Source organism: Lolium rigidum, chromosome 3, assembly GCF_022539505.1.
Source record: "Lolium rigidum isolate FL_2022 chromosome 3, APGP_CSIRO_Lrig_0.1, whole genome shotgun sequence".
Classification (NCBI taxonomy): domain Eukaryota; kingdom Viridiplantae; phylum Streptophyta; class Magnoliopsida; order Poales; family Poaceae; genus Lolium; species Lolium rigidum.
In genome coordinates, this window is record NC_061510.1 from 243,193,303 (window position 1) to 243,203,455 (window position 10,153).

The window sequence follows — 10,153 nt, forward strand, 5'->3', positions numbered from 1 at the left end:
CGCCCCAATCCTATTCCAGAGAATGCCACAATCCATGCCAACAACTGCTGTTTTGTACTGTAATAGTCAACCCAACTACCCAAGTTAAGTAAACCATTGTGTTTGAGATCTTACTGTCCTTATACATGTAAAAATGATGAGGTGGAGCAACATATCTGTAGATCACAAAGACTCAAAGCACATACATATACCACAGACCACATACTATAAATATTGATAACTTCAAGACATGATACAAATTTTTTTGTGCCTCCTGACAAATTCGGAAATACAATATGCTAGGATCGTGTACCTATATTTACATGAGGGTGCTTGCTCAAATTCAGCAACACCCCAGTAACGGGAGATACATACATTTTCGAAGTACATTTAACTGAAAACCTGAGTCTTGGTTCTTCCTTCAACGTGACACTTAGGCTGAAGAGAGTCATGATTTTGATATTTTTCATTGCTAATTCACATATTTTGGAGTGACTCCCTTTGTTCCCAATACTCCATGTTCATGAACGTTGAAGTATCAAGGGTGAAGTCTCTATTGTGCCTTATCTACAGTCGTTGCAGGCACTGTCACCAAGAAAAACATTGTCAAGAGCAGTCAGTCATTACAACTCATTAGATTTCTGACAAGCTTTCAGCTGAAGCTAAAGAATAAGCTAAACACGCATTTCTCAAGCAATAAGAGAAACCTAAGACCAAATACAAATTAACAGCAGCATACAAAGTCATTTTCTGTTAAGATATTATTTCATAATAAACATAGCTTAAAAAGTATACTAATATACATGAGATCTACTAAAGTTTGAGCACAAACACTAAAAGATGCATAGGCATATGCCCCTGATATTTTATAATACCTTAAGTACCAAGGATAAAGCAACCAACCCGGTAATCATGCTAAAATACAAGGATTCTTGGTAATTTTACGAACACCTGACTCAATGACGACAATGATTTCCGTGTATGCTATGGCCTACACACTGAACATCACCAACAATTTCACTAATGTATTTGCCACAATAATAAACATTAATGTCACAAATGAGGCATGAAAGTTTTGTTTGCCCTGTCGTAAGATCCTAAATGGTTTGAAGTAGAAGTGGATAAAACTGAAACCATACCTTCATGTAAGATACACCGCCTTCTCCATAGCTTTGCTTCACATTATTTAGCTTAAGTGCATCAAGTCGACGGAAAATACAATCTTTCAGTTCGTTCAACACATTCTGAAGTCGGTCGACCAATATGCACCAACATATTTCTCCAAAAAGTTTGTAAGCCTTGATGGATAATAAGTACCGGGTGTTAGGACATTATTATGAAATACCATCCTAAGTACATCAGTGTAATTGCTTCCAGCTGGCATATGTACATGTATGTTTGCAGTGGCCTATCCATAAAATTAAATAAATAGCACACTTCGTCTGTAGTGCTACATAGGGAAAGTGTTAACCACATTGGCTGATAAAATACAGAGCCATGCTGGTAAACCAAACAAATTGCAATAAAAGTATTTTAAGCATAGAGTAAAATTAGGCACAAAAGAGGCCTCTACTTTCAGTGAGCAATTGGAGCAAGCTCAGAATTGTAAAAAAAATGTGCTAAATCTTCACCATTTCTGAGATTATCAATTGAAACATATTTATATTCTAACATCTTTTCCCTTTTCGTAATGGTAATTATGAGTATCTTTGTTATCGAAAAAGATTAGTTGCAACGAGAGAACAAATATACATCTGACCACAACGTCACCAATTGAAACAATATCCAGAGAACCTTGCGCCAGTTCTAATTTTACTCGAAGCTAGAGGACCAGTGACACAAAGGGAATGAGAGAGCAGTCATTGCGAAAGATCTGCTAGCAAGCTAAAAATGTGTAAACCCCCGTTCCACGCCACTTGAATCCTAGTTGAGTTGTGAAGTTTTAGAACACCTGGTCTAAATCCACAACACATTACATATGGAGAGGGAAAAATATGCAACCTTAGTTTCAGCATATCTGTTCTTAGAACAAAAAGTTAGTCCAGACAATTCCTAGAAGGTTACCGAGATGGTGCGATAGGACATAAGGAGAAGGCCTATAATAATTAGGAGGTATTATATATGAAGTCAGAAAATTTAAAACTAAAACAACATAGGAAAAATAACCAAATGCATTGTGAGGAAGACCTGCACAGAAAGTAGAGTGATCTTCTGACCATGAATTGCGATCTAAGAATTTCTGGTCCAAGTGCCAGAATGATACTGAAAATCTGAAATATGACTGGTTGCACTAAAGAGACTCTCACACTGAGAGCAATTCTCCACAAGTTGTGTACCAGATAATAGGAGCAAAGGTTATTTTCCCACATCAGCACTACTTTTAACTTTTATAAACACCACCCTGATTATAAAATATTTGCATGTTACCATGGAGTACTAAATAGCTACAAAAAAACAGAGTGCTCATCGACTTGATAAACAGCAGAATACCAGCAAACAAAGCTCTACATATATAAAAACCTGAGCAACTGAAAATAACATCAAACAATGGCCGTTTCTTACCACAATAAGTTCAATGCCACTTGGGTCAGTTCATTTATCCATCTTGCATTATCACTTCCAGATGTCTGGGTACTGGTGTCACAAATCAGTTCTGATAATTTCTTCCATATCTGGAATAATAGGTTAAGAGTTAGTTAGTTACTTACCTAGGAGGCAACACGCAACAAACAAAGTAACCTACAGGACAGATATGTAAAGAGAGGGTGAAAGAAGGGTATCAGAGAGATGAGAGAGGTAGTTTACCAACTCTATTATTCACAACAAAGAAAAGGATTGGTTACCCCTCCGTCCAATTCATCTCACAGCATTTTGCATAGACCAAGTAACAGAGAAAATGAGAAGGGAGAAAAAGGAGATGATGTCTAACCAATTTCCCACAATTAGGTTTGAGTAGCTAGGTAGCCCGTTCGACCTTAGTAAGGTTACAAACCTCATTGACTACGGCTATTTCAAAACAAAGCATGAAGAAAAAGGAACATACCCTATATGTGAAACAAAGGGAATAGTTGGTAGCAGCTACCCGTTGCTGAAATTATAGTCATGCAAAAGTAAGAAAAAACACATGAAAATAAATGAATTGTTCTGCAGTCCACCATACATGAAGCTTTGTCAGTATATGAGCAATTGCATCATCTCTAGCCAAGCCAAGCAGTACACAAAAAGCAAGGGACTGAATAGCATCAACAGCCGCAGGAGGTGTAACCATCCGAGCACTAAGAAGCTGTGAAAGAATCTATATACCATTATTGGATCTGACTACTTCTCGAGCTTGGCGATACCCTTGTTCCAATTGAGCATGAAGACCAGGACCCCAAGCTCCTACGCCTAGTGATACTCTCTTATCACCGACAACTCCAGATGGCACTACAGGTGTGCCAGAATCACCTTGGTTTGCTGCTATGTTTCTTTCTGAAGTAATTCTTTCAGCATTCTTGTCTCTGCTTGCTGAATAACTCCCAGGTTGCTGATTGGCAGTTGAGGACGGCTGGTTCCTGAATGAAGGATGGGGCATACAAGATTAACAAGCACATTCAGTGCTGGACAGAACACCTAATAATACACGCATGCTGTTAAAAGGTTATTAATTAGACGAACTCCAAATATTGATGGGTTTGTGTAGAACTGTTTTTTAGCCAATATGTTTTGCAAGAGAATGGAAACAATATTGTGTATCCTCAGGTGTTACCTGCTCACCATTCTCTGTCAAAATCCTTCAACCTACTCCTCTCCCGTGCCCTCCTCCATCCATGCTAGATGCTTCCTCATGCGTCGCGCTCCACAAGAGAATGACGAGCAACCTCCGCGTTTACATGAGAATGACAAGGCACCACCGCACCGGCCATGGCCCTCGGCCTCAAATCTGCAGGCCCCTTTCCGCATGCTGAACAAAACATCGGGTCGGTATATTACAAAATTAGGAACACCACAAATTTGAGGAAAGGAGGCAAAAAATAAAAGTCAGAACTTCAAACACACAAAGGAGGCAAGACATATAATTTCAGGGGAAGCACTTAAAACTCACTATCACTATGACAGCCAAGAAATAACTCTTGTTCAGTACCTTGATTCCATTACCTAAAAACTATTTATATCTATTGGTTCCATGCATCCTAGCAATTTTGAAGTGATTAATGAGATATCTTCTAGTAAAGTTTGTTCGTAGCTAGCATGAGCACCGGCGGCATTGCAAACACCTAAAAACCTGCCAAGCCCAGTGAATTACAAACAAAAATGGCTATTGTAAAAATTTAAGGATCAGAGCCAAAAGATTACCTCATGAATGAAACCAAATGCAGATGACCATCAATCTACTGCTCTCTTCTCTATTTACTCAATGTTGCAGCAGCTGGATGCAGTCCTCTGCGGCACAGCACGGAGAATGCCACCGTGCATGGTAGTGTCTGAATCCATGAGCTTCTTACAGAACATGTGCGGTATCCATGTGAACCAATTCAAGGCTTCAACGTCTTCTCCATAACCGTCGCAGGACTCTCCATTCTCTCCGTCCCGCATCCGCCTCTTTGCTTCCTGCAACCATCGGCATAGCGCAGACCCTTGATCATTCAATGCACATTGAACAATCCATGATACATCACCACCCCTTATTCAAATCAGTAAAGTAGTACCTCACTATCGACAAGAAGTGAGACTTCGCGTACCCCTTGCCTGTCGCGAGGTTCTGTTGCAAAGTATCTTTGATTCTTTGGTTAGTCCACCTACAACAAAATATTATACAAATTATACAAATAATTATGAAGGCCACAACCTTTGATACGTCCACAAGCAGACTCAACTTTGCCAAATCTTAGGAACATACAAATAAGGGTAAACTCTGACAAATTATGTAGTAGCTCTGATTTTAAGGGGTGGAAATCACCAAATATGAAGAAGGCTGCTGCTGAGCTTCTTCTTGGTCGCTGGCTCAGTCCTCTATCACCATCTGGTGCTCCTGCAGAAAGATAGAGAGGGGTAAGAATAGAGACATGGGAGCCCGGCGGGAGAGGGAAAAGATGAGCGCAACCGTTCTAGGCGGCAGTGTTCGCCGTTCCTCACTGGCACCCAGAAAGATAGAGAACATGGAAGAGAGGAGAGCCCGTTCGTCCCCACCACCACTTCTCACAGTGAGACAGAGAGAGGATACACGAGGAGAGAAGATATACCGGGGAGAGATGCACTGGTCAGCCCTCGCCATTCACCGCCGCCGACTACCCGCTCGCCGCCGCTACTCGTGCTAGCCGCCGCCGCCGCTGCTACGGAGAGTGAAACGGGAGAGGAAATAGGGTTTGGCAGGGAAAGAGTATGGGGAGAGAGAAGGAAAACGCGTCGGTAATCCTTTCTTTATTTTTTTTTCTTCTCGCTCGTCCAACCCTCGCGACGCCTTCTTTTTTTCCTTGCTCGCCAAACGCCCAGCCTGTGCGCGGCACCTCGCTATCGTGGATAGGCTCAGCGATGGCCCTAGTACCACGCACTTACTTGTTCTCAATAATAAAGAAAATAAGGTTTCTTGTCGGTCCGTCTTTTATTACCCCTCTATTTTAATCAAAATTACATCTATTGCCACCGGCAAGTGAATTAACGGTTCGTTTTCCTTCCGATCGAACAAAAAAACAAAGGCTGCCCCTACCACTCCGGAGCCCCGCCCCCATGATGAATCCTCCGCGCTGACCGTGCCCAGCATTCAGATGTCGAGCGCTGCAGGCGTTGCTTTCGGCCGCGCGAGAGCTCCAAGCGTGGCCCTTTTCACCACCCGTCATGGCGGCCCTCGAGGCTGCGGCCTGCGGTTTCCGCAGACCAATGGCTAGCGCTCCTAATCGCGCATCCGGCAAACGGCCGGCGCGCCGCGGCGTCATCCTCCAGCAAACGCGAGCACAACTCCGTTTCCAGTTCTTGTATGCCCTCGAAGACGCCGCCTGGAGCGAGGCCAGTGACAGCTCCGGTGGGAGTCGACTGATTTGTCCCCTTGCTCCCCTATCTCTACCAATTCGATCCCCAATTAAATCCTCCAAATTGATCCCCAATTCATGTCTGGAGGCAAATACGAATTCACAAACTGTCGATGCCGATTGCTGGCGCTACCAGCTATTCATTGCCATCGATCTCGTGCTCGCGGACCTCCTTTGCCCCAGGCTCCCAGCCAAACCACGGACTGGTTGGTTTAATTTGGTTGCCCGTCAATATCTTCATGTTCCCAGGTACAGATAAGTTCCCTTATTTTCCGTTTTTTTTTTTTTTTTTTTTGCCGTCTGGAGCTGCCTGCTTCTTGATTTGATTCGTGGATTGTGGACTTGTGGTGACCACCATGGACGCTCGAAAGTTTTTGCAATCTTTTATTCGTGCGTGAGCGTGAATTTATATTTTAGTATGGGCCGGCGGCTCCAATAGTAATCTGATCTTTGTTGACAAATTAGATAGCACATGTGTTGTTTGATTGGTGAACTACTGTTAGTATTGTGCGGCCCCTGTCTATCTGCATGTGTATCTGGCTTAGCACACTGTTCATTCTAGCTTAGTACTTCTAGCTTTCTTGATGACTTTAGGTATTTTAGTGGATCTTCGTTAAACAAATGAATTTAGCAGCTTGAGAATCTCACCTAAATGATATACATGTTCAATATGAAACTATGAATTGATTATCTCGGTTAATGATATTTTCATACTCTTAGAATAAAATATATATTGTTGTTCTCATACGGTGGGTTGATCAATGTAACTTTTGTGTACCCACATCGTTGAATTCTTACACATGCCGTTAAAACATCAGTTATTATACGCAGTAATCATCGGTAGCAGCTAGCCATATTTTTCCACGAAATGCACGATACTCCAAAACATGAGTCGGTGCTATAGAAACTGCTAGAAATCAACCAAAGCGGCCAAGATTTAATCCCTAGCGCCTCTTCATAAGCGCAGTATGTGGTTGTGGCTGCTATTAGTACGCCGTGTATTGGCGGCCACCCAAGGTATGTTTTTTTCTACTCTTGATTTTCGTTCAAATCACAGCACTGCCACCGGTAAGTGAAAAAAGTTTTGCCCGCACGTTGACTGCCCTCGCCGAACTCCTCCCGCACCGAGCCGCCTTCCCCTTGCGCCCAGGGGCATCGTTCTTCCCAAAATCCCCAATGCTATTATGGGGGTCTGCCACGTCGAGTGCGGCGGTAGAGGTCGGGAAGCAGCCGAGGCGGCGAGAAGGCGACCGCGCTCCGAGAGCGGGACCTGCCCGAGACTGGCAGCGATGGTCACGATGGCTTTCCAAGTGCAACAATAGGGATGGTGGTGGACACTACAACTATCGTCGATGGTGGGAAGGATGATAGGCGGCTACATGGATATGCCGTCGCGTTGAAACACAGGAGATTGACTTGGTGAGGTATCCTTGAGCCATACTTCTCATGCTATGACGTAGAATATTATTTTCTCCCGGTGCAACGCACGGGTATTTTTCCTAGTAATAATAAAGAAAATAAGGTTTCTTATTCGTCCGTCTTTTGTTACCCTGGTTTTTGTCCAAATTACAAGTAAATAAAACGATTCGCCTCGCAGTCTATCCTATGCCTTGGCGCCGCCTCGAGCGAAGGGGACCAGGGGCATCGCGCCGCTTGCTCGGCTACCGCTCGAGCGGAGACGGCGTGTCGAACTCTGCCTCGGCCTTCTAGCTTGATGGATGTTGTCCATGTAGTTTCGGAGGAGCGGGGGACGCAAAAGAGTAGGCGGCGCGCGGTGCTTGCGTGGGCAACTGGGCGCTGGCCGGAGCAGTGCCACACGGACTGAGGCAGCGGCGATGGCGCTATCGGATGCTGCTTCTATGAGGGGGAAACAAGAGCAGTGAGCCAGGCCAGCGACAAAGAAGGCGTCGCAGTTTGCTTCTGGCGGCGGAGTAGGAAGAAGCGATCGAACGCAGGGTCTCACGTCCAAACTTGGTGTCGCTAGGGTTGTCCCCAGCTGGGCTGGCAGTTGTAGGCCTCTTGGGCCGCAGATGTAAGGAGAAAGGTAGTATAAGAGGGAAAGGAAGAAGGAAGAGGGCGGACGGGCCATGTGGGTCGGAAGAAGGAGTAAACTAGGCTGCTCCCGTAAAAAAAGTTGGTGCAGTCTCAGTCAAGTTTCTGAAAAAACAATAAGCCTCCTCTAAAAAATAAAAAATCAGCGGCATCATTTGTTTGGGGCATAGAGCATAGGGAGAGGATAACTACAGGAAGATTTCCACGCCTCGAGAACTACACGAGAACGGGCAAACTGGAGTATGGAGCAAGCCTCTGAATTATGGTTCGAGCTCACCAATGATATTATAGCTAACGTTGTTTGTGTGTTCCCAAAATTCTATTTTTGACCAAATCAAGCGACAGTAATCTTTAATTCGTAGATGGATTCACTTTTAGCTTTTTAATTTATATCAATTTGTAGTATGCAAATTATACTTTTGTTGTTGCACCATTATATTTTTTAATGGTGACACCACAATTCGATCGTCGACATTCTACCGCAGACATGCCATGGAGACAAGGTCTCGTATGCTCCACTTCGACTTGCCTTCGTAGACGCGTCGTTCATCAACCGTTACTTACAAGCTTTCGCAGCCACGATAACACAAAGAGGTATGCGCGACCACATACGGAACAAGGGTTATGTCTACTTCATCAACCAATGCAAGATGGAGGCAGCAACAACCGACAAGAAGTACGAGCACACTGTCATGGTGGCAATGCTCACGCACATTATCACCGTCGGGCGGCCTGCATGAGTGGTGCAACCATGTGACGGAATATGACACATACGGGCACATTTCCTAGTTAGGAAAAAAAAAATCCCCAATCGGTGCCGACCCTGAGCTCTCATCGACGCGAGCTCCAGAAACAAGGGTGGAGAAGGCTAGAGACATCCAGCTCGTGCACAACTTGCAGCGCAGCCGTCGGAATCGATCGTCCACGGACGGAAGGAAACTAAGACGGGGCGGGCGGCCGCTGCTTGCTGCGCTGCGCGCGTGGAGAGCTAGCTGGTGCGGGTCAACGCACATGCAGGACGGAGGAGGCGTGGAGCAGCAGCACAACGGAAAACTGTTAGCAAGGCTTGCTATGCAACAAGGCGATTCATCGATTGACGGTGATGCTAACTCGGGTGATGGTGATTGCACATGGGACAGCTGCTAATGCTAATGCAAGCCATCGCAGTGGCAGGAACAAGCGGACTCACCGGCGGCCAGATTTGAGGACAAAACATGGGGAATTTGGGGAAGAGTAAGGAGAGGATTTAGAAGAAAAAATAATAATTTAAGGCCAAGGTTCGTGGAGGAAAGATGAAAAGGGCCGGGTGTACTCCCTCTGACCTTTGTCCCCCAAAAAGTTTTTCAACTTTATCAAAATTTATATGTATATACTACATGCATTTAAATTATAATAAAGGTTATACAATTTTGGTGGGACAGCGGAAGTATTTGCTGCATCATCAGTGAACATTTGCTCTATGTGATTTGGAATGCTTGGAAGAAAAGAAAACGCATGATCTTCACTGAGCGAAAGCTCACTTTTTTCGAAGTGGCATCGATTGACAGAGAGGACATACTGCAGAGAGAACGAAGTTTCAACGGCTATGCGCTGGTGATCCCAGCTGAACCGGATTAACACGTTTTCGTCATAGACTTGGGGTGGTTTTGGCATGTTCCACCTAAATATAAGGAAAATGCTTATTATCAGGCGGAGGCACCCGGGCTTGCAACCTCCGGTTTGGCAGCGCGACACGCGTCCACCGGGGCCACATTAAACCTTATCTCATCTTCTTCCTCCCCACAATTTTCCTCCCGAACGTGCTCGCCTCCCACGGTCTGAGGCCGCGCCCGCCGCCGGCTTGACCTCTGCCTCGCCGCCGGCCCTCCACCTCCGCGAGCTGCCCCGCCATGGCCCTCCACCTCCGCAAGCTTCCCCGCCGTCGCTGCCCACCACCGAGCGCGCTGTCGTACGGGGCCGTCACCGACCCGGTGAGGTCGTGCGCCGCCGCCTCCGTTCCCGGTGGCGGTCAGCCTCTACAGGAGCGCGGCGCTGGCTCCTTTCCTCGCAACGGCCAGCCTCGACGCCGCCGCCTTCTTCCTCCGCGGCGTCGGCTCTGTCCGCCACGACGGCCTCCG

At 45.5% G+C, this 10,153-nt stretch overlaps 2 long non-coding RNA genes across 3 annotated transcripts; both read right to left on the reverse strand.

The window, feature by feature from the left end:
- Positions 1–202: 202 nt before the first annotated feature.
- Positions 203–4,478, reverse strand: LOC124703218. Of its 2 annotated transcripts, none has more exons than XR_007002981.1 (5): positions 4,315–4,478; positions 3,736–3,922; positions 2,542–3,533; positions 1,119–1,277; positions 203–564 (listed from the first exon to the last, which is right to left on the reverse strand). It is a non-coding gene; the product is annotated as an uncharacterized LOC124703218 (long non-coding RNA). The 2 variants fall into 2 exon arrangements; XR_007002980.1 differs by having other exon boundaries at positions 3,728–3,922.
- A 4-nt stretch (positions 4,479–4,482) lies between these two features.
- Positions 4,483–5,375, reverse strand: LOC124703219. Its single transcript, XR_007002982.1, has 4 exons — positions 5,202–5,375; positions 4,919–4,990; positions 4,668–4,757; positions 4,483–4,569 (listed from the first exon to the last, which is right to left on the reverse strand). It is a non-coding gene; the product is annotated as an uncharacterized LOC124703219 (long non-coding RNA).
- Positions 5,376–10,153: the final 4,778 nt, after the last annotated feature.